Below are 23,695 nucleotides of genomic sequence, written 5' to 3'. Positions count from 1 at the left end.
TTTCAGGAAAAACACGTTACATGAACACACACATGAATCAACACAAAAATATCATTCATATTTTGTTCTCCTTAAACGTTTTATTTGGATGTTTGTCTAACGTTTTTTAAATGTTACTACTTTCGTTCAGAGAACATTCAAAAGTAACTTTCCCATAATATTTGAAAAATGATACAACGTAATATTCAGAACATTCAGAAATGTTTGTTTTCACAACTTAATGGGAACGTTAGGAAAATGCTATACAAGCATATATAAGCAATAGAAAGTACAATATGAGGGTGCCAGGGTCTTCTAATGTTGCTATGCTGTGATTTCTACGTGATCAGGTAGAAACGGTAAATCTATTAACACTTGCAATAGTGATGCTTGACATAGCATAAAAAATGCTAATAACTGTATTGTACGGTTATGCAACACTGTCTTACATGTCACACACTGGCAGAAAAACGCAGTAGTAACAGGTCCCAAATTCCTCTCATTGATTGTTATTTGTCCTGATCCCCGGCTGGTCCCTTAGCCCCCAGTGAGAGTGACAGGCGGCTGATGGACAGTTCATTTAAACTGAGACAATCACACAATCACTCCGGGCTGTCTTTCTCTCTGCCTGTCTCCCATTCCTTCACTTCACATATGCCTCTTTTCTCGGGCTGCAGACAAAGCTATCGCTGCGAGAGGAGCCGCACTGATTGTGTGCACGTATTGTGTGCTGCTCCTTTGCTAAATGAGAGCTGCGGCTGTGGGAGCGGAGGCTCTTCTAATAGCAGCTGTCAATTAAAACCCCCCTTCCCCGATCGGATTGTGGCGGTATAGATGTACGTATATGCCGAGTGGACGGCGTTAGCTTGACAGCGAGGGCTAAACTGGCATGTGAACTAATGCAGAAGACGCTAATTAAACACACAGATTAAACAAACAGCACGGTCTTCTACTAATCAAACTCTCGAGCACTTACTCTCCTCTCTCATTAAACAAACACAACACAACATTGTTAAAAAGAGACTGATATTGCTGAGAAACACCATGTGATTGCATCGCTTGGGCAGTTGCATGTTGTGCATGTCATGTATGAACATGTTTAACACGCAGTGAGGGATGCTACTGAGTGCACAACTACAGATATAAGGCAATTAACAACCAAAGCACAAACACAGATAAAGCTTCTGTTACTCAGACACAGAAAGACAGCGAGTAATCCCCCAGTAGATGTCAGTCTAATCTTCACATCCTCAAACCCTCAAACACACCCCTTACAAAAAAGTACTGTGGTTGTACTACGGTAATTCTATGGTGCTTCAAAATACACCACAGTATTTAAATAGTACTATAATAAGGCACTTCAAAGAAAAGCATGGTTTCCAAAAACATCCCATTATATTCAAATGTTACATTCTTATGGTAATACCATGGTACTTTATTTATGGGACACCTGCATAAACACAATCAAAACATCAGCTGCTTTGATCTTTCTGAGTTAGTGCATTACTCAATGCTGCACTTCAGTGAGTGACACTAATAGTTGTGATCATGGTTTCTTTGTACATATACCAGGTTAATCAGCAGCATTTTTAATTACTTCTAAACTATATTGGAATATCACCATGGTATATGAATATTCTTAAAGATTTCGTTCTGGTCCAGTCTGATACAGTTTCTGGTCCCCATTGATCTCCATAGTATTTTTGCTCCATACTATTGAAGTCAATGAGGACCAAAAACTATCTGGTTACCAACATTCTTCAAAATATATTCTTTTCTGTTCATATAGGTCCTATTAACTCATATAGGTTTGGGACAATTTTGAGGGTGAGTAAATGACAGAATTTGTATTTTTGGGTGAACTGTCCCTTTAATAAACATCTTAGCTAATAGGCAATGCTCTCAGAACGTTCTGGCAAGGTTATGAACGAGTGATGTTAATAGAACGTTCATTCAAAGTTATCTGGTCTTTAATCATGTGTATTAAACGTTGCTACTTGTTTCAGAACGTTCGGAGAACATTCAAAAGTAACGTTTCCATAATGTTTGCAAAATGATAAAATAGAATGTTCCCTTAAGGTTGGTATAACCAATAAAAGAACTGGACGTCTGAACGTTCAGAAAAAATGTTTTTATAACTTAATGGAAATGTATATCAAAGCGCCATTATACTACAATACTATGTTTTGTTTTGTTTTTCTTTGGACTCGTACCATAGTAAAACCATCAGTTTGGAGAAGTACTATAGCAAATGACAGTTTTTGGACGTGCACGCAGGCCATACCATGTTTTTTGATCATGTACCACAGTACTGCAAAGAGCGTTACACATGGAGCGTAGCGGTACATTTTCCGCTAGAAGGTTTTTGTGGTTTAGTGTGGCACGGATCTGTGAGGACGCATTGCGCGGTCACGGCACGTTTGAGCAAAAAGCTCAAATCTCGTTTAATCCTCACGCGCCGGAGCGCGTCAACACGGCGTCCGAAGATAGAATCGATCCATCGGCGCCGCCAGCAGCATCTGAAGCCGCGCTCAATCACACGACGCGCCAAACGCGCTCATACATCTGAACGTCACATGCATATAATCCAGTTAAAGCCCACGAGATGAACCAATGTGCCCATTTCCCGACTACAGAAGCCCGAGACTGATGCATCACATCACATTTGCGCGTAAACACCGTCAACTGAGAGATATTGATGAACCTTTGACGCCTGTAAACTGAAGTGTGTTGATGATGTGAGAGTGATGCTATAAAGGGACCTCCTGCGTCTCCTCCCCTCCCTCCTGCTCTCCTACTCCTCATTTCGCGTTCACCCACGAGAAGAGCTCCGACCGTCCAGCATCATGTCCTCAGACGTCCAGCTGCGTGACCAAACGGACCCGGACAGCAGTGACCCCGCGGGCGCCAGGAGCGACTGAGAGCAGGTAGGACAAACTGTCCGTTTCTGCGTGCTATCTAGAAGATATTTCAGCCGATTTGTGACATCACGCACGAGCCAATGCTTTCATAAGCCAATAACTGCAAACAAATAAACGCGCGTCAAGGAGCGCACGTGAAACAAACACAAGGTTCACTCAGAAAAATGATCTTTAAAATGTCCCGCTGCGCCTGAAATCGATGGAAAGCACCAGGAGCCGCGGATCACTGTAGTTGTTTCTTGGATTGAGCTGTTGAACTTGACGCTCCATGGAGACTCCAAAAGCAACGCCGATTTCACGCGCTTTCCCCATCATAACTCACTCAAGCCAAGCGCGTAAGCAACCTTAAGACTTCACTCATCAGAGACCATTTAGACTATTTTCGGCAGATCCGAGCGCGCAACCTTAGAGCAGACCTGAGCTGGAAAACGGCTCACTCGGGCTCCGTTTGCGCGCAGACTAAAGCCGTAAACGGAATTTACGCACAAACCAAGTCGAAAAAAATTGGCTTCAATCTTTTTAATAACATTTGGGTATCAGATCAAACATTTGAGGGTTAAAAGAAACTGATTTGGCTGCATTCCTTGCCGTTTGAGCTGTGCGTAAAAGGTTTTTGCGCACTTGAGCGCGACATTTCATTTAAACACTGGACGGAATAATTATGTAACCTAGTTGGTCAGTTGCTTGTCATGCACCTGCCTTAAATAATGCACAAATGTCTGCACAGGTCGACTATTGTCAAATAAAGTGTCTTTATGTGCCACGACACTGATATATTGGGCACCGTCCCAATCCAATGTGTGTGAACTGATTTTCCAGCTGATGTGTAGACTGGCCTTCGTGGCGCGTGATTTGCTCTTCTGTTCACGGCTATATCCTCGTTAATTTCCTACTACAGACCTTTAACAGAAACAGCACTCGTGTAAATGTCTCCAACTCAACAGAAATGTGGAAATCCGCAAGGCGAATTCACTTTACGCGCTGTGTGCTGGATGGAGGATTTCCTTAATGCGCGTTTAATAAGTTTTGTTTCATTCTCCATACGAAGATCACACCATTATTTGGCTGTTCAGGTTCAGTCTGATTTTGCAGAGCTCTAAAGTGTTCGGAAATGAAAAGGACACGGTCACGCACAACCGTCCTGGCCTCTAATACTTTCCTTTAATGTTTGGGCAAGGATTAACTGTTATGAATCAATAGAGTTTAATCAATAACTTGTGCTGGAAGTTTTCAGCTTAAGTCTCTGATTTATCTCCTCTGCTGCTCTGTGCATTGATCAGGAAGCGCGCGTGAAATCGATCAGGTCGCCGCTCTTATCGATAATCAACGCGCGTCACGCGGCAGGTCGTCAGGTCTGCTATTTTGTAACCTTTAAGTTTGAGCAAATATTTCATAGGCGAAAGAAAATAGACATCCACTCATAAGTGGGTATCGATTCCACTTGTGCTCATAACATGATTGATAATCGTTCAGTACACGCGCAGCACATTGATTATCAGTGGATTTGGCACTGATGGATTGTTGCGCTGCTCAAGAGTCTCTCAGTAAAACATGCGTGAAAAGAGGAAACGAGAAATAAAATATCCAAATGTGCAAAGACGCAGAGGAACCAGACGCTGTACAGGTGAAATGTGCTGATCTGGAACAAGTGCGCAGTTGAAATGAAGCGTTATTGACACTGAACAGGTTTCATGAGATGTTCTTCAAGCTGTTGAACGTTTCTCGCTCTTTTGGTTCGGCGCGTTCTGCCCGTTAGAGCGCGCGTTACATGCAGACGGGGGCTTTTAGGTACAATAAACGAAAAAAACATTTACATGCTACAGTAAAGACTGCTAAGTGATAAAATTCCAAGTAAGGCAGCTCAGGGACACTTACAGGCTCAGTCCACCTGGAGCAACATGAGTTTACGGCCCATCTCAGGTCGTCCGACGCGGTCAGCAATAAATACAAATAAACAGGGTCCAAAACAGGAAAATCTGATCACTCAAACCACATTTAGATACAATGCAATTCTTTACATAACTAAATAAATAATAAAATGGACAATAAACATTTGTGCATTAGCAACAGAAAGACAAATGACATAACAAACCTAACAGAATATTAAATGTCAATAATAAAAATAATTAGAAATATTTAAATTACATAAATATATAAACACATATAAAATATAATCACATAAAATATTTCAGTAATATAATATTTACATTATGATAAACATTATAATAAAATATGTTACTATTAAAAACAATAGATATATTTATTATAACACATTTATATTAAACATTTTATTATATTTTATACCTTGTAGCATTATAATACTATTAATTTATATAGTAAACATTATAATAAAATATTTTACCATTAAAAATATATGTTAAATACGTAAAAGGGATATTGTGCTGGTCAATGCTGTTGAAGTCCTAATGAAAGCCCGGCACTGCATTTCACCTGTCCGTCATTATACACCTTTTCATTTTATACATCTATTTTAAGGGTCTTCTGTGTTTGGCTGATGCTGGTGTTAAGCTGGTAAAAAAAAGACGTAATGATCTCTGCTGTGTACACATCAACACTCAATAAAACACATCAGCTGCTGCACATGTGTCTCTATTCACTACAGTGCATTGTGTAAATCAGAGCGTCAAAGTCTTTCAGCTGCTGATGGACACAGAGAAGCACATGCTCACTCACGCTGACCTGTGTGTGTGTGTGTGTGTGTGTGTGTGTGGGTGTAATGTCAGCCATTCAGAGTTTAATGTCAGTGTGAGAGGATGTTTGACTGCAGACAGTGTTGTGGTGGTGGTTTAATGGCAGCACGAGGGTGTTTAGGTGAATAATGTTTATGGAGTTGCAGTTGAAATCATTTAGAAGTGCTAACAGGACTGTAGAGACTGTGTCAGACTGACTGACAGCATCTCCTGCTAGACACACACACACACACACACACACACACACACTCACGGGAACTGCCATCATACACACACTCTCTTTCTCATCTGTTATACACACACACACACACACACACACACACACACACTTAGTGTAGCGGGTCAATAACAACGAGGGCCTTGGGTACCGAGTGTGTGAGAAAGAATCATTGCTCCTGCTTTATTTTCAGCACTAGTTGTTTGTCACAGAATCTAAATGCACAACAGTGAAGAGGAAGAAAGTCACTGAGCGTCTGATCTGAACATCTGGGTTCAGTTGCATAAACACAGCCACTGTGTTAAGACTGTGTCTTAATAAGACCAACTATTGGCCTAATGGTTAGAAGTGTGTGCACTTCGGATGGGTAAATGCAGAGTACTAATTCCGAGTATGGGTCACCATACTTGGCCATATGTCACATCACTTTTTCACTTTTTTTTAACTAGTCTTACTTTTAGGATTCAAATTAGACCGATCTACTAAGTTATGACCAATCCTAAAGAAAATAAATCAGATGACTGACTTGTAAGCAGTTTATGCAAACAGTTTGAAAATCCTCGTCTGAAGTATTTTGGAAGCGAGAGAATGCATATGAATTTATTGAACTATAATATGGAGACAAATTAGTTAAAAATGGCATGAAACAGAAGCTGCGACCATCTCTTCCTCCCTATTGTGACGTATATCTGAGTGAAATGGCTTCTCGAATGAGAAAAATGCAGGGTGGGACTTGATTTTGTCCACTGGGAATTGACTGAATTGATTGGATCGTTGTCGTTTACTAATTGCTATGGTCTCATGCCGGTGCACACGTCATCAGAGAAGAGATCGCAAAGGTGGAAATTAATGTTTTTGACTGAAGTAGGGCTGTCACAATTCCTCGATTAAATTTGAGTCCTCGATTGCATTTTGCTTGTGTCGATTAACCGGCGAAATACCGGAGGTTCATCTTCTCTGGTTTAAGAAGCGCTTTTTTACTTTACCAATTACTTGAATACCAAAATAATCGTTAGTGAGTGTTCTTCTGAGTGTTCAGAGAACATTCAAAAGTAACTTTCCCATGACGTTCCAAAATTATAAAATGGAATGTTCCATTAATGTTTGAATAACCAAGAAAAAACGTTTTTAAAACATAACTCAACGTAAAACGTTCTTGAGATATATTTTTGCTAGCTGGCCTGCAGCGTTTAGTATCTCAAATCTTCTCTTAAGGAGATAATTCACCCAAAAATAAAAACCCCATCATCATTTGCTCACCCTCATGTCGTTCCAAACCGGAGATACTTAACAGAACATCCCAGGTGCTCTTTTCCCTCCGACGAAAGTGACTGTGATGACAGAACATTCATTTTTGTCTGAACTACTCCTCTAATGATCCCACACACTCTCTCCTGCATCTCATCAGCTTCACAGCAGGTTTGCAAAACCTCCGTCATTTGTTCCAAGGGAGACAAATGAAAAAATATGCAAATGTACTTACTGTTTTCTGGAGCTTGTAGAGCACAGCCCAGAGGGAAGTGTATTGCTCAGATGTTGCTCTTGCGTAGCTCTGGAGACACAATGCCATTCTCAATTGCTTCATGTACCAACACTGTTTCTGATGTTTCTCCTGAGGACAAATAAAAACAGACACTAATAAGTTGTATAATATAAACCCTTAAAACCAGTGAGAAGCAGATAGATCATTTGATGAGAAATGTTAGAGCTCAAATTAAGATCTGATGATGAGTTAATCTGAGCATAAATGGAGCTGGTAAACATTAAAATGGGCATCCAAAACTGTGGATAGTGAAAATAGTGAAATAAAAATAGTTTGAGATATTGTCTCTAAAGCAGTGTTATTTTAGTGCCTTTGAGATACTACTTTAATTTGTATTAATATTTTGAATTAATTTATTTTTATAATGTATATATTTTAAAAAATTAAATTACATTTAAAAAATGTTTGTTTTATTATTATTTTTTAAAAATGTCTATATATTTGCATTCATTTTTATTTCAGTTTTAGTGCATCAACTAAATTAAAATGAGAAATGTTGCTTTGGAAACTTTTTATATTTTAGTATATATTAGTATAATATATATAACTAGAATACCCCTACTTTAAAGGAGAGTTTTTTCTCAAGAGAAACATTAAAAAGCAGCAAAAGGCTCCATTTGCACTCAATTTAATCTCATTGCTTTCTTGGAGAAATAAGGAGAGATAATGAAGATCTGATTTGTGATTTTTGTTTTCTTATGGGAGCTTACAGTGTGTGACACTCACAATCTGACAGTAAAGGAGGATGATTATGCAGTTATTTTCCCACGAGCAGCGCAACCCCAGAACCAACAGGAGCAACACACACACACACACACACACACACACACACACACACTTTTAATATTTACCATTAGAATTAGGTAAACTCAGAATGATGAATTTTGCCTGATTTTTGTCATTGTCTAGAGATTTTTTTTTTACTGAAACAAATAATAAAACTTAAATTAAATACATTTAAAACAAAACATATATATTTTTATTTTAATAGACTATAGAATAAATTTGTATTATTATTAATGAAACTAGCTACAGTTTTAACATTTCTAAAATAAACATCTAAATAAATCAATACAATATTAATGAAATAAAGTTGTTGTTATTGCAAATGTCTATAGAATAAATATATTATTATTATTAGCTACAGCTTCAACATTTCTATAATAAACATAAATAAATCCATATGACATTAATCGAACAATCTGTTATTGCAAATGTCTAGAACACATTTGGATTATTATAAATGTAACTAGCTGCAACTTCAGCATTTCTATAACAAACATCTAAATAATCCATATAATATTACGCAACCTGATACAAGAGTAATGTTTGAAATTAAACGCAAACAAATCTGCAATCTTCGTTTTTCTGCTGTTTACACACATGCAATGCTGTGGAAGATATCAGTGAAACCTTTAATAAAGCTTCCGTCTTTCATCCTCACGACTATGTTTAAACAAATTGAACACACTAGCATGGTAATTCAGTAAAATGCCGACACATAACCCAGAGTAAACACAGTGGGCCGCCACAGCCAGTCGAAATACGAGAACATCATTTCAGTTCCTCCAAACTCTAATCAAATCTGAATTCACAGATCGCTTTTACAATGTGCAGAAGCTGCAGTGTGATTTAATTCACCGCGCACACTTCTATTCTCCGTCGGCCTGGATACATTATCCCTAACTAGTGCGCTTGCTGACGGCCGTCCCGACATCAGAGGAGCGACATTTGGAAAGCGGCGGGATTCAGCCAGAATGTGTTTAGATTCAGAGACGCCTGTTTTACATTTTTACAGCCGCGGCGTGGCCGTGAGGGAGGTTGAGAATGCAGGTTTTATTTATCTGGATTTCAGCGTTTGTCCTCTAGAAACAAAAATACTGAGCTTATCAAACTCAAGTTTCTTCAGCTGCCTTTAAACTAGATTATTGATATGCATGGAAGATCAAGCACACACACAGTTGCAATAAAGGTGTGCGAGAGATCAGTCGAGCTATAAAACTAGCAAATTGATCAATAAGACTGGCTTAAGACTAGGTTCCGGATCAAGGTTGGTTTAGTGTAGGTTTTAAGCTTGTGCGGTTAGACTGTCCACCCGGCATCAGTATTCATGGCCTGCGTTCATCCTTCATTTAAAGTGCATAAAGTGGGCTAAAAGCGCTGGACGCGACTCAACACAAGGTCATCAACCCAGTTTTCCCAATGCGTTTACAGCAATCAATACACACACACCTCGCTCTCTCAGTCTCGTAGGTAGATCGTTTTGGCTCTGGCAGGATTCTTGAGTCTGGATATTCAGGCTTACTGTCCGTCTTCCAAACTAAATGAGATTCAGATATCTTTAGACCTGTAGCGCCAGGGCAGACTGTTCCAAAAACAGACACTGACATGAAGAACAGGAGTGCAGTGTAATAATACACTTAAACACTGGGAACAGATATACAGCAACAAATGTACGCTCTCAAAACATATGCTAAACCTTTGGTTATGAGAATGAAGAGAAATCTTCCAAACTATGGCATTAAGGCGAGGCACTAAGCAGATAAAGATGATTTTACTATCTATTAATTTGAATATCTAAAGGGCTGGTCACACTTCACTTTTTGTTCCATTGACTTCCATTCATTTGCAAGCTCATGTGAATTTATTTGCATTACAAAGTCCAAGTTTGGTGAACTCTTGCCCTAGAAAATTTGTATAAAGAAGACCAATAGAAGATTGATATGTCAAGTTGTGACCTTTTAGCTGAATTTAAAAAATGCAAACTAAATCTAAACAACTTTAACTTACTTGCTCAGTAAGATTCTCTTCAAACTGTTGCTCCGCCATGACAGTAAATGAACTGAGAAAAGAAGAAAGTTTACATCAATGCCGCCCTTGTGGCAAAGCTAAATATTGAGCTTCTATTTCCAGATGCACTTGTATTTATGTGGAGTATGATGAGATATTATCAATACACTCGAAATCATCAGCACACACTCAGAACTATACAAACGAACAGCTGTTGGCGTGTCTGGATGCAGGTGAAGCAGCAGGAGACAGATGGACTCGTGTGTCTGAGTGGCTCGACAGGACGGCAGACCCTCCTGAGACACAAACACAGAAACATTTAGATTCCTCACACACTCCTCCGTTCTAATTACACGAGCCTTCTGATGCCCTTCTCCAGAGAGCCTCTTTCCAATTATCTATCTGCTAGAAATTCATCTCTTTCCATTTCTCCCTCCGTCTATTACACCTCCACACATTCACTCACTCATTTCCTCCACTGCCTCATTACGGACTTAGAGCTGCTGACGCTTCCACTGAAGCTTCCATTGAACTTAGTATGTTACCTGGAAAAAAGGTGATAATGACAAATGTGTGTGAGAGTGAATAGAGCTCAAATCAATTCAGTTCACTGTACCTGAACACACTTTAAAGGAACATGCCATTTACGCAACTTTGTTGTTCCAATCCTATGTGACTTTCAGGGAACACATAAAGAGATGTTTAGATTAATCTCCAGTGTCTTTCCATGCAGTGAAAGACTAATGCAGTTGAGCTCCCAAAATGAGAAGAAAAGCACCTTAGTGACTATATTTCAAGTCAAATGAAAGCTTTATGCAAGGAACCCAACAGGGTTTGATGTCTGTAATGTTGAATGCCATTGGTTTTTGTGTCACGTGGCCTTTGCGATGCTGTAAGTTTGGCTTTGGAAGACTTGAAATATAGTGCACAAGTTGTATGAAAAACACACAAAAAATTTTTTTTCCTAATTACTATTTTTGTCTTTTCTGGTACAAACAGCTAAACATTCTTAAACAGAGATACATTCACTTAAAAAATTTAAAATGACTTTAAGTCATTAAGTCTTGTTTTCTGAAAAATGCATCAAAATTAAGTTTATACTTAAAACAAGAAATAATATATAAATAAATATCTGTCCATGGAGCAGAAAAATAAACTTCAGTTTTTGAGTGAACACTGACAAAATTGTCAACAAATGCTTTTTTCACTCAAAAACTGAAGTGCATACGTTCAGATCAATGAGGCCTACAATGAAACCATTTAAAAAAAGAAGTACAAAACCTGTGCTAACAGAAAGAAAACAAGTTAACAAAAAGATTGAATCTAAGATTGGGTGATAATATAGCATACTGAGAGATTTACAAGCAATTTTTGACTGTGAACACCAAATTAAGTAGAGGATTTTCAGCACAGCAAATGGGTTCATTAGTATTTTTGTCTCATTTTTTTATTTGTTTTTGTCTTTTCTGGTTAAAATAGCTAAACAGTCTTAAATCATCATACATTTTTACTTAAAAGTGAATTGAACATAAAAGTGAAATGACTTAAAATAATAAGTGATGATAGCTAAACAGTCTTAAATCATGATACATTTTTACTTAAAAGTGAATTGAACATAAAAGTGAAATGACTTAAAATAATAAGTGATGTATTATTATTATTCCAAATAAAAAATGTCAAAATAAATTGAGTTAATGCTTAAAACAAGAAAAAAATATCAGTCCATGGGGTAAAAATTTTAACTTAACTCAAAGGGAAAGTAGGTTCATTTAAACTCACTTAATTTTGATAATTATCAGAAAATTATTATAATTATAGATACTGTAATTATGTATGAACACAGATAATTATATTTTTTATCAGAAAACAAGACTTAATATCTTAAGTAATTTCGCTTATCAAGTAAATGCACCTTGATTTAAGAGTGTTTATTAATTTGTAGTTGAAAAGATAAAAACAATGCACAAAATCAGACAAAAATACTAAGCAGTGCATATTCACTGCATCTTTTTAGACAGGTTGTGATCATTGTAACATTCTTTAAAATTCCTCCATTAGTGTAGAAAAGGCTAGTGTATTTGTAAATGTGAAGTATTGGAAGTGGATTTACAACAAGAAAGTGTCTTGCACTCAGCTACTCAGTGTTTGCTCTTCAGTGCATTAACCGAGACGCCTGGCTTCAGTACAACAGAGAAAAACAAAATCTCTGAACTGCTTGGGGAGACGCCAGGGGCGGCAGATTACTCCTGTAACCCCACTACTGAAAAAAACAGGAAAGGGTCGAGGATTGAACCTTGAGGGCCCCCACACCCGGAGGAGATTCCTTTTATCGTCAGGTTTTATTACATGTTTTCTGTACAAACATCATGACCCACTCAATAACTCATGAGCGACCAGATGAAATGATAACGGCAAGCTAGCTTTGGTTAGAAACAATATTCTTCACAACCAAACATGGCTCAAATATGGAGCAACAGCAAAGACTCGCCCTGGAGACAAAACGATCAGTCCCACAACAACTGAAGTTTGTGTTTGCTGAGGACATTAAAAGGAAAAATTGCCTTTCCTTTTCTCTGAACGGACCTTGTGTACTAAAACGAAGATATAAAAACACACACACACACACACACACACACACACACACACACACACACTTTTAATATTTACCATTAGAATTAGGTAAACTCAGAATGATGAATTTTGCCTGATTTTTGTCATTGTCTAGAGATTTTTTTTTTACTGAAACAAATAATAAAACTTAAATTAAATACATTTAAAACAAAACATATATATTTTTATTTTAATAGACTATAGAATAAATTTGTATTATTATTAATGAAACTAGCTACAGTTTTAACATTTCTAAAATAAACATCTAAATAAATCAATACAATATTAATGAAATAAAGTTGTTGTTATTGCAAATGTCTATAGAATAAATATATTATTATTATTAGCTACAGCTTCAACATTTCTATAATAAACATAAATAAATCCATATGACATTAATCGAACAATCTGTTATTGCAAATGTCTAGAACACATTTGGATTATTATAAATGTAACTAGCTGCAACTTCAGCATTTCTATAACAAACATCTAAATAATCCATATAATATTACGCAACCTGATACAAGAGTAATGTTTGAAATTAAACGCAAACAAATCTGCAATCTTCGTTTTTCTGCTGTTTACACACATGCAATGCTGTGGAAGATATCAGTGAAACCTTTAATAAAGCTTCCGTCTTTCATCCTCACGACTATGTTTAAACAAATTGAACACACTAGCATGGTAATTCAGTAAAATGCCGACACATAACCCAGAGTAAACACAGTGGGCCGCCACAGCCAGTCGAAATACGAGAACATCATTTCAGTTCCTCCAAACTCTAATCAAATCTGAATTCACAGATCGCTTTTACAATGTGCAGAAGCTGCAGTGTGATTTAATTCACCGCGCACACTTCTATTCTCCGTCGGCCTGGATACATTATCCCTAACTAGTGCGCTTGCTGACGGCCGACCCGACATCAGAGGAGCGACATTTGGAAAGCGGCGGGATTCAGCCAGAATGTGTTTAGATTCAGAGACGCCTGTTTTACATTTTTACAGCCGCGGCGTGGCCGTGAGGGAGGTTGAGAATGCAGGTTTTATTTATCTGGATTTCAGCGTTTGTCCTCTAGAAACAAAAATACTGAGCTTATCAAACTCAAGTTTCTTCAGCTGCCTTTAAACTAGATTATTGATATGCATGGAAGATCAAGCACACACACAGTTGCAATAAAGGTGTGCGAGAGATCAGTCGAGCTATAAAACTAGCAAATTGATCAATAAGACTGGCTTAAGACTAGGTTCCGGATCAAGGTTGGTTTAGTGTAGGTTTTAAGCTTGTGCGGTTAGACTGTCCACCCGGCATCAGTATTCATGGCCTGCGTTCATCCTTCATTTAAAGTGCATAAAGTGGGCTAAAAGCGCTGGACGCGACTCAACACAAGGTCATCAACCCAGTTTTCCCAATGCGTTTACAGCAATCAATACACACACACCTCGCTCTCTCAGTCTCGTAGGTAGATCGTTTTGGCTCTGGCAGGATTCTTGAGTCTGGATATTCAGGCTTACTGTCCGTCTTCCAAACTAAATGAGATTCAGATATCTTTAGACCTGTAGCGCCAGGGCAGACTGTTCCAAAAACAGACACTGACATGAAGAACAGGAGTGCAGTGTAATAATACACTTAAACACTGGGAACAGATATACAGCAACAAATGTACGCTCTCAAAACATATGCTAAACCTTTGGTTATGAGAATGAAGAGAAATCTTCCAAACTATGGCATTAAGGCGAGGCACTAAGCAGATAAAGATGATTTTACTATCTATTAATTTGAATATCTAAAGGGCTGGTCACACTTCACTTTTTGTTCCATTGACTTCCATTCATTTGCAAGCTCATGTGAATTTATTTGCATTACAAAGTCCAAGTTTGGTGAACTCTTGCCCTAGAAAATTTGTATAAAGAAGACCAATAGAAGATTGATATGTCAAGTTGTGACCTTTTAGCTGAATTTAAAAAATGCAAACTAAATCTAAACAACTTTAACTTACTTGCTCAGTAAGATTCTCTTCAAACTGTTGCTCCGCCATGACAGTAAATGAACTGAGAAAAGAAGAAAGTTTACATCAATGCCGCCCTTGTGGCAAAGCTAAATATTGAGCTTCTATTTCCAGATGCACTTGTATTTATGTGGAGTATGATGAGATATTATCAATACACTCGAAATCATCAGCACACACTCAGAACTATACAAACGAACAGCTGTTGGCGTGTCTGGATGCAGGTGAAGCAGCAGGAGACAGATGGACTCGTGTGTCTGAGTGGCTCTACAGGACGCCAGACCCTCCTGAGACACAAAACACAGAAACATTTAGATTCCTCACACACTCCTCCGTTCTAATTACACTAGCCTTCTGATGCGCTTCTCCAGAGAGCCTCTTTCCAATTATCTATCTGCTAGAAATTCATCTCTTTCCATTTCTCCCTCCGTCTATTACACCTCCACACATTCACTCACTCATTTCCTCCACTGCCTCATTACGGACTTAGAGCTGCTGACGCTTCCACTGAAGCTTCCATTGAACTTAGTATGTTACCTGGAAAAAAGGTGATAATGACAAATGTGTGTGAGAGTGAATAGAGCTCAAATCAATTCAGTTCACTGTACCTGAACACACTTTAAAGGAACATGCCATTTACGCAACTTTGTTGTTCCAATCCTATGTGACTTTCAGGGAACACATAAAGAGATGTTTAGATTAATCTCCAGTGTCTTTCCATGCAGTGAAAGACTAATGCAGTTGAGCTCCCAAAATGAGAAGAAAAGCACCTTAGTGACTATATTTCAAGTCAAATGAAAGCTTTATGCAAGGAACCCAACAGGGTTTGATGTCTGTAATGTTGAATGCCATTGGTTTTTGTGTCACGTGGCCTTTGCGATGCTGTAAGTTTGGCTTTGGAAGACTTGAAATATAGTGCACAAGTTGTATGAAAAACACACAAAAAATTTTTTTTCCTAATTACTATTTTTGTCTTTTCTGGTACAAACAGCTAAACATTCTTAAACAGAGATACATTCACTTAAAAAATTTAAAATGACTTTAAGTCATTAAGTCTTGTTTTCTGAAAAATGCATCAAAATTAAGTTTATACTTAAAACAAGAAATAATATATAAATAAATATCTGTCCATGGAGCAGAAAAATAAACTTCAGTTTTTGAGTGAACACTGACAAAATTGTCAACAAATGCTTTTTTCACTCAAAAACTGAAGTGCATACGTTCAGATCAATGAGGCCTACAATGAAACCATTTAAAAAAAGAAGTACAAAACCTGTGCTAACAGAAAGAAAACAAGTTAACAAAAAGATTGAATCTAAGATTGGGTGATAATATAGCATACTGAGAGATTTACAAGCAATTTTTGACTGTGAACACCAAATTAAGTAGAGGATTTTCAGCACAGCAAATGGGTTCATTAGTATTTTTGTCTCATTTTTTTATTTGTTTTTGTCTTTTCTGGTTAAAATAGCTAAACAGTCTTAAATCATCATACATTTTTACTTAAAAGTGAATTGAACATAAAAGTGAAATGACTTAAAATAATAAGTGATGTATTATTATTATTCCAAATAAAAAATGTCAAAATAAATTGAGTTAATGCTTAAAACAAGAAAAAAATATCAGTCCATGGGGTAAAAATTTTAACTTAACTCAAAGGGAAAGTAGGTTCATTTAAACTCACTTAATTTTGATAATTATCAGAAAATTATTATAATTATAGATACTGTAATTATGTATGAACACAGATAATTATATTTTTTATCAGAAAACAAGACTTAATATCTTAAGTAATTTCGCTTATCAAGTAAATGCACCTTGATTTAAGAGTGTTTATTAATTTGTAGTTGAAAAGATAAAAACAATGCACAAAATCAGACAAAAATACTAAGCAGTGCATATTCACTGCATCTTTTTAGACAGGTTGTGATCATTGTAACATTCTTTAAAATTCCTCCATTAGTGTAGAAAAGGCTAGTGTATTTGTAAATGTGAAGTATTGGAAGTGGATTTACAACAAGAAAGTGTCTTGCACTCAGCTACTCAGTGTTTGCTCTTCAGTGCATTAACCGAGACGCCTGGCTTCAGTACAACAGAGAAAAACAAAATCTCTGAACTGCTTGGGGAGACGCCAGGGGCGGCAGATTACTCCTGTAACCCCACTACTGAAAAAAACAGGAAAGGGTCGAGGATTGAACCTTGAGGGCCCCCACACCCGGAGGAGATTCCTTTTATCGTCAGGTTTTATTACATGTTTTCTGTACAAACATCATGACCCACTCAATAACTCATGAGCGACCAGATGAAATGATAACGGCAAGCTAGCTTTGGTTAGAAACAATATTCTTCACAACCAAACATGGCTCAAATATGGAGCAACAGCAAAGACTCGCCCTGGAGACAAAACGATCAGTCCCACAACAACTGAAGTTTGTGTTTGCTGAGGACATTAAAAGGAAAAATTGTCTTTCCTTTTCTCTGAACGGACCTTGTGTACTAAAACGAAGATATATATATATATAATGTTTATGCTTAAAAATTGAAAAAAAAAATGTTAAAAAAAACTTTTTTTTAGTTTATTTTTCTTAGCCCATTGCCAGGTATTTTGTCTTGCATAAACTCACTTTTTGTGATCAATATTAACTCATTTAGCTTCTCAGATACATGTAAATGATATTTGTGCTGGAAAACAAGACAAAATACTGAACTAAAAATTACTTCTTGCAGTGACTAATATTATTAAATGCTTTGGAAGTATTTTTAATTGGTAGTTCATATTAACTAATATAGTGAACTAACGTTAACAAACGGAAACTTATTGTAAAGTGTTATCAAATAAATGTGAATTGCAGCTCAGTTCAGTTTATATTAACGAGTTCATACTGAACTCATATTTGTTAACCTGAGCACAGTATTGAGAAATACTTGAGATTTCTGGGGTCTTTTTCTCAGGAGAAACATCGGAGAAGAATCCCATAGTTGAGAAATTGTACTTTCGTAACAAAGGTGGGATTTTACGTCTGATAATGTAGGTAAGTTGAAATAAGGGGCTTTGCGAATCATCATTTTTTTGAGGTCTTTAGGCAATGCTTTAGTACAGGACTAATCTGAGTGAGCGCGGAGGGCTTGTACATACCGCTTAAAAGCCCCCCAGAGGCTCATCCCCGGGATACGGCTGACGACTGCGGGGTTATTGGCCTCTGAATGCTGCTTCACTCCTGTGACTTTGAGAGATCAGCGCTCTGTAGATCACAGACATCGGCGGCTGAGCGAGGGACTTGGAAAAGCTCTGATGGTATCAGGTGTGTGTGTGTTGCTCAGGCACCGGAGAGTGTTTTCCTCTTCCTTTTAATGAAATATCACGGCTACGCGGTTTTGATTGCTTTCTGTGGTTAATTCAAGTTTTTAAAGCTTTTATCTTTTGGATGAGCACACGTAGGAATAAAAGATTATTTGATAGGGCTTCTTTTTGTAGTTTTACCACACGTCTCCGTTGTTTAATAGCCATTTTGTTTTGTTTGAAGATTTGCACTCGCGTCTCACTTCAGCACTTTGCAATTTCGGCAGATGTTTTTGCTCGCCAGATTACATTTGTTTCTTGTAACATTTTTTCATTTTGAAGGGATTTCACTGTTTTTGCTCAAGTTCTTCATATATGGCCGCATATTGTGGGACTTGTAATTACACCATTAGTGTTGCTCTGAAAGGGAAATCAAAGCCTTCAAGCCAAAGAAATGGCATTGAAATTAAATGGCTGGAAATTTACATCCCAAACAGACTGCACTGCACTGTTTCTAAAAGGCTTTCTGAAAACACTGCAGTCTTTGTGAAATTACAGTTTGCGATGTTAACAAAACTTCTCCTGTAGTTTCCGTCACTGAATTCAGGATGGTTTGTGTTTTATCTGTAGATTTGAGCTGTTCTGCTGTCGTTTTATGTGGTCTAACAGTGAACGCTCTAATACTGCAGTGTGTGAGAGGCTCTTAAAAACCAGCATCGATCCGGCAGAGACCCAGTTTTCCACAAAGCAAGAATCTGCTTGTTCTGATTACCAGTTCAGTCCAGAGAGCAGGTATGGAGTGGTTTTGACTGAGAGTTTATTCCTGAGAGCTCGGCGCTGTCGCACTCAGAACCGGTCCTGGCATTTACATCTCCAGACAGCAGAACATCGCCTGAAAGTACCACTTCCAGTCTGGAGCTCGTGGAAAAACAACCTCGTTATTCTAGCGGCTCATTTCAGGTGGAGCATCAGTACTGTCTGTACTGAATCAGAACAGGGTCATTATCATCATATAAAACGTATGATTTCACATTAAATAATCAGAGCAAACCTACAAATGTATTCAAACACAAGAGAAAATCTAATCTAATTATATATTTACATTAATTATAACAATTATATATGTGACCCTTGATCACAAAAGCAGTCTTAAGTCGCTGGGGTATATTTGTAGCAATAGCCAACAATACATTGTATGGGTCAAAATTATACATTTCTCTTTTATGCCAAAAATCATTAGGATATTAAGTAAAGATCATGTTCCATGAAGATATTTTGTAAATGTCCTACTGTAAATATATCAAAACTTAATTTTTGATTAGTAATATGCATTGCTAAGAACTTCATTTGGACAACTTTAAAGATGATTTTCTCAATATTTTGATTTTTTTGCACCCTCATATTTTCAAATAGTTGTAACTCGACCAAATATTGTCCTATCATAACAAACCATACATCAATGGAAAGCTTATTTATTCAGCTTTCAGATTATGTATAAATCTCAATTTCGAAAAATTTACACTTATAAAGACTGGTTTTGTGCTCCAGGGTCACATATTTATACAAAAATTATATTAATAATATAATTCTAGATTTTATATTGTTAATAATATATATAATTACATATTTGAATGAAAGTATAAGATTCAGTTTCACTATAAGATCAATCTTATAGTCATTGCAGTATGTTGTTTTACTGTATTCCACAAATTATTTATGATTATTACATATGTTACATGTCTAAACAGGCGAATCTTACGAAACCTACGAAAGTGTCACGTCACCTAAAAAAAATAAATAAATAAAAAATAAGAAATTATATTTTATACAAAGAAAATTAAGCATATATTAGGACCTGCTTTGTGTCAATTAAACACATTTACTGTGCCATGAAAATCAAATTACTGTAATAATATGTGAAAACAATATTTTTTTAATTATTAATTATTTAATATAGCTGAGAAAATAATATATTACATTAATTAAAATCACCATTGACAATAAAAATAAAAATTAAAAGGGAGAACTGAAAATAAAACACTTGGATGCAAACGTTGGGGACAATGTGCTTAAATGTAATAAAATGCACACAAAAAAAAATCTACGTACATAACCCATTTCTCTATTTACTACAGAAATTCAAATGAGAGAATCAGTGAAAAAAGAAAGAGCATATTTAACATCAGAGATATTTGGACATTTCAGCAGCTCAATTCGCTTCAGAGGAGAGAACCTGTCAAAACATTTCATTATGAATATGAAACTATAGAAATAACTGCTGCTTCAATATCATAACCTCATTTCCAGCTCTCTCTCTCTTTTTCTTTTCTCTTTGTGTCGCTGAGATCTGACATGCACTGGAACGCAGTGCTGCATATATATATATATATATATCTGTGTGTGTGTGTGTGTGTGTGTGTGTGTGTGTTTCTGTGGATGTATGAACGTATGCATGTTTGACATCAAACTTCAGCCTTGAGGTCATCTATATATTCTATGCATGTTGAAAATTTGCATACAGTGTCCGTAATACAGCAATATTATGAGTATTCTGCCTTGCATCTGTGTCGTGCTGATGATGACCTTGTCTTTGGATCTTAGATTTGACATCGATGTGTGTGTGTGTGTGCGTGTGTGTGTGTGTGTGTTCACACTCCACCATCACTCAACAATCAGCCAACCATAACCATAAAGCTGACAGCAGAGTGGTAGGGAACGCGTTGGCTGCTCTGGAAGCGTGTTTTGGAGTATGTGTGAGATATTCCCGCTGCTTTTCCCCCTCTCATCTCTGACAGGCAGGAGAGGGCTATCGGTCACACATGTGTCCCGTGGCTTTGAAGTGTTTTCTGCCGTGTTAGTGGTCAGGAGGGCTTCATCGCTGGGATTTTCTCCTAGAGAGCGAGACCGAGCAGGTTCGCAGCACCTCTGCCAAGAGCATCGGCCTCGAATCACGCCGTATTCCTGGCGGAGAGCTTTCTGCTGATTTTAAAGTGTGCCGTAATTAACCAACAACATCTGTACCGCTAAGAGACTTTAATCGGACCTTAAAAGCCTGATTAAAATTTTAACTGTACAATGTTTTTTTTTTTTTTTTCAAGTAGAAAGTCAACATGAAATGGCATTGGCAACCTATTTTACTTATGTAATGTGACATACATCACAATAAAACTGGAAATTCAATTAGATTAAAATGTAGGGCAGGACTTTACATTTACATTTAGTCATTTAGCAGAAGCTTTTATCCAAAGCGACTTACAAATGAGGACAATAGAAGCAATCAAACCAACAAAAGGGCAATAATATATGTAAGTGCTGTGACAAGTCTCGGTTAGCCTGACTTTATCCATGGGGAACTGATTGGAAGAGTGTTTCATGGCGGAAATGAACGAATGTCTGCTGAAACAATGACTGCATGATTAATCTCATGCAATATGTCCAGCTCAAAATATAAATGTTGCATTGTGAAATTATTATTCTCATAACAACTAAGCAAAATTTTTTATTTAAATGAAAAACTATGCAAACATCTTGGGAGTATTTACTGTACTGCTCTCAATAAATACATACATAAATAAATAGAGTCACCACTGAGAATAAGAGGGATTTCAAACAATCTTGTAAAAGTAAAATGTGCATATGCATTACAATAACATATAATTAGGGAAAAATTAGCTTAAATGTCATTAAAATAAACTCACAATACAAAAAAATGAATGCGTCCATTTTCGGTATGAAATGAAATATGATTATTTTCATAACAAGCAAAAAAACTTTTTTGAAAAAATTATTTAAATTGAACACTAGTATTACAAATAAATTAAAAATGAATACATTTAGTATAAATAAATAAAAGATAATTAATAAATTATTATTTTTTGAAATAGTCACCATTGAGAATAATTAATTGTATTTATTAGAAATTGTATTTGCAAAAATTGAAAAAAAAAAAAAAAATTGAACACTAGTATTATAAATAAATTACAATTAATACATTTATTTTATTTTTATTTAAAAAAATGAATAGTCACCATTGAGAATAATGGGAATTAAGAATTGTTTTTTTTTTAAGTAAAATGTCCAGATGCATTACAATAATGAGAATTTGGGGGAAATGAGCTTAAATGTCATTAAAATAAACTCTCAGAACAAAATAGGCTTCATTTTCAGTATGGAATGAAATTAAACAAATTCTTATTCTTTCCTTTTGATTTTAGAGTGAAATGTGACTTGGACGTCTTGTAATAAGATTCACCCAAATAGTTATTTGACTGCTGCTTATCATTATTATCGCAAAGGGAAAAAAAAAGTTGATAACGAATATAATAAAGACATTTCATTTTTTTTATTTTAGAAGACTTAAAAAATGTTCAACAAGATCAGGAAAGTAAATAGGGTCAATTTAGATGTCATGTTGACTTGAAATGATTGTCACATCAGCTATAATGAGGTCTGACGTGGTAAATCACACACACTCCTCTCGAAAACTTTGAAGATTTATAACACTCATCGACTGACTTTACAGACCTGCAGCGGTTTTACATCACCGTGTTACAGCCGTGTGTGTGTGTGTGTGTGAGTGGGAGCCGGTGGTCACCGCTTGCTTCAGCACGCTGAGTCCAGGTGTGTGTGTGTGTGTGAGTCTGTGTGTGTGTGTGTCTGTGTCTGTGTGTGTGAGTGTGTGAGTGTGTGTGTGTATGTGTGTGTGTGTGTGTGTGTGTGTCTGTGTGTGTATCTCTGTGTGTGTGTATATATATGTGTGTGTGTGTGTGTGTCTGTGTGAGAGTGTGTGTGTATATGTGTGTGTGTGTGTCTGTGTGTGAGACAATGCTTCGACTGTGGCGTTTGATTGAGAATGTCTGCTCTGCGTTTCGATGGCAGCCCCAGTGCATGCTGGGATTGATTGAGCTGTCCCGGCGCCCCCCAAACCTGTCAGCCGCTGGAGTTATGACATCATCAGGCCCCTCATAAGGCTCTCCATTGTTTTGAAATGAAAGAACATCAATTTCCTGCCCAGTGAAGCCTACAGGATGATTTGTGGCTGCTATTATCCTCCCAGAGTGTGGCGAGAGCGCAAAAATACAGACTCTGAGAGAGATAAGGAGAGATGAGGAAAGTTCCCATCCTATTCTCCGTCTAATCACCTGAGACAGGTAACACCGCTGCATACCTGCGACATCCGCATAAGCAGAGGCCCCTAAAGCAATTTAGACTCATAAGACACTTAATAATGAAAATTCTGTCATACTCACTCAAACCGTATTGACTTCCTCTCTTCTGTGGACTACAAAAACCAGAGAGTTGCAGAGTCAGTGCTTATTCATAATGGAGACGGATGCTGTCGAGCTCTGAAAAGAATAAAAAACACCATAAGAATATAATTAAAAAAATTATATATATAGCTGCATTTATTCAATCAAAAATACAAAAATGTGTAAAAATTGTGAAATATTATTACTACTTAAAATAGCTGTTTTCTATTTAAATATCTGTTAAAATATCATTTATTCCTGTGATTAAAGCTGAATTTTCAGCATCATTACTCCAGTCTTCAGTGTCACATGATCTTCAGAAATCATTCTAATATGCTGATTTGCTGCTCAAGAAACATTTCTGATTATTATCAATGTTGAAAACAGTTG

At 36.8% G+C, this 23,695-nt stretch overlaps 1 protein-coding gene across 1 annotated transcript in view; it reads left to right on the top strand.

The window, feature by feature from the left end:
* Positions 1–2,804: 2,804 nt before the first annotated feature.
* LOC107662193 (muscarinic acetylcholine receptor M2-like) overlaps positions 2,805–23,695 on the top strand; it is a 72,994-nt gene continuing 52,103 nt past the window's right edge. Inside the window, exon 1 of the mRNA XM_016452123.1 lies at positions 2,805–2,906. The gene's annotated coding sequence lies outside the window, so the exon portion shown is untranslated. The remainder of the gene's footprint in view (positions 2,907–23,695) is intronic.

This window comes from Sinocyclocheilus anshuiensis, unplaced genomic scaffold (assembly GCF_001515605.1).
Source record: "Sinocyclocheilus anshuiensis isolate Anshui unplaced genomic scaffold, SAMN03320099.WGS_v1.1 scaffold1543, whole genome shotgun sequence".
Taxonomy (NCBI): domain Eukaryota; kingdom Metazoa; phylum Chordata; class Actinopteri; order Cypriniformes; family Cyprinidae; genus Sinocyclocheilus; species Sinocyclocheilus anshuiensis.
The sequence above is the reverse complement of the archived record's forward strand: the minus strand, read 5'-3'. Positions and strand labels throughout refer to the sequence as shown.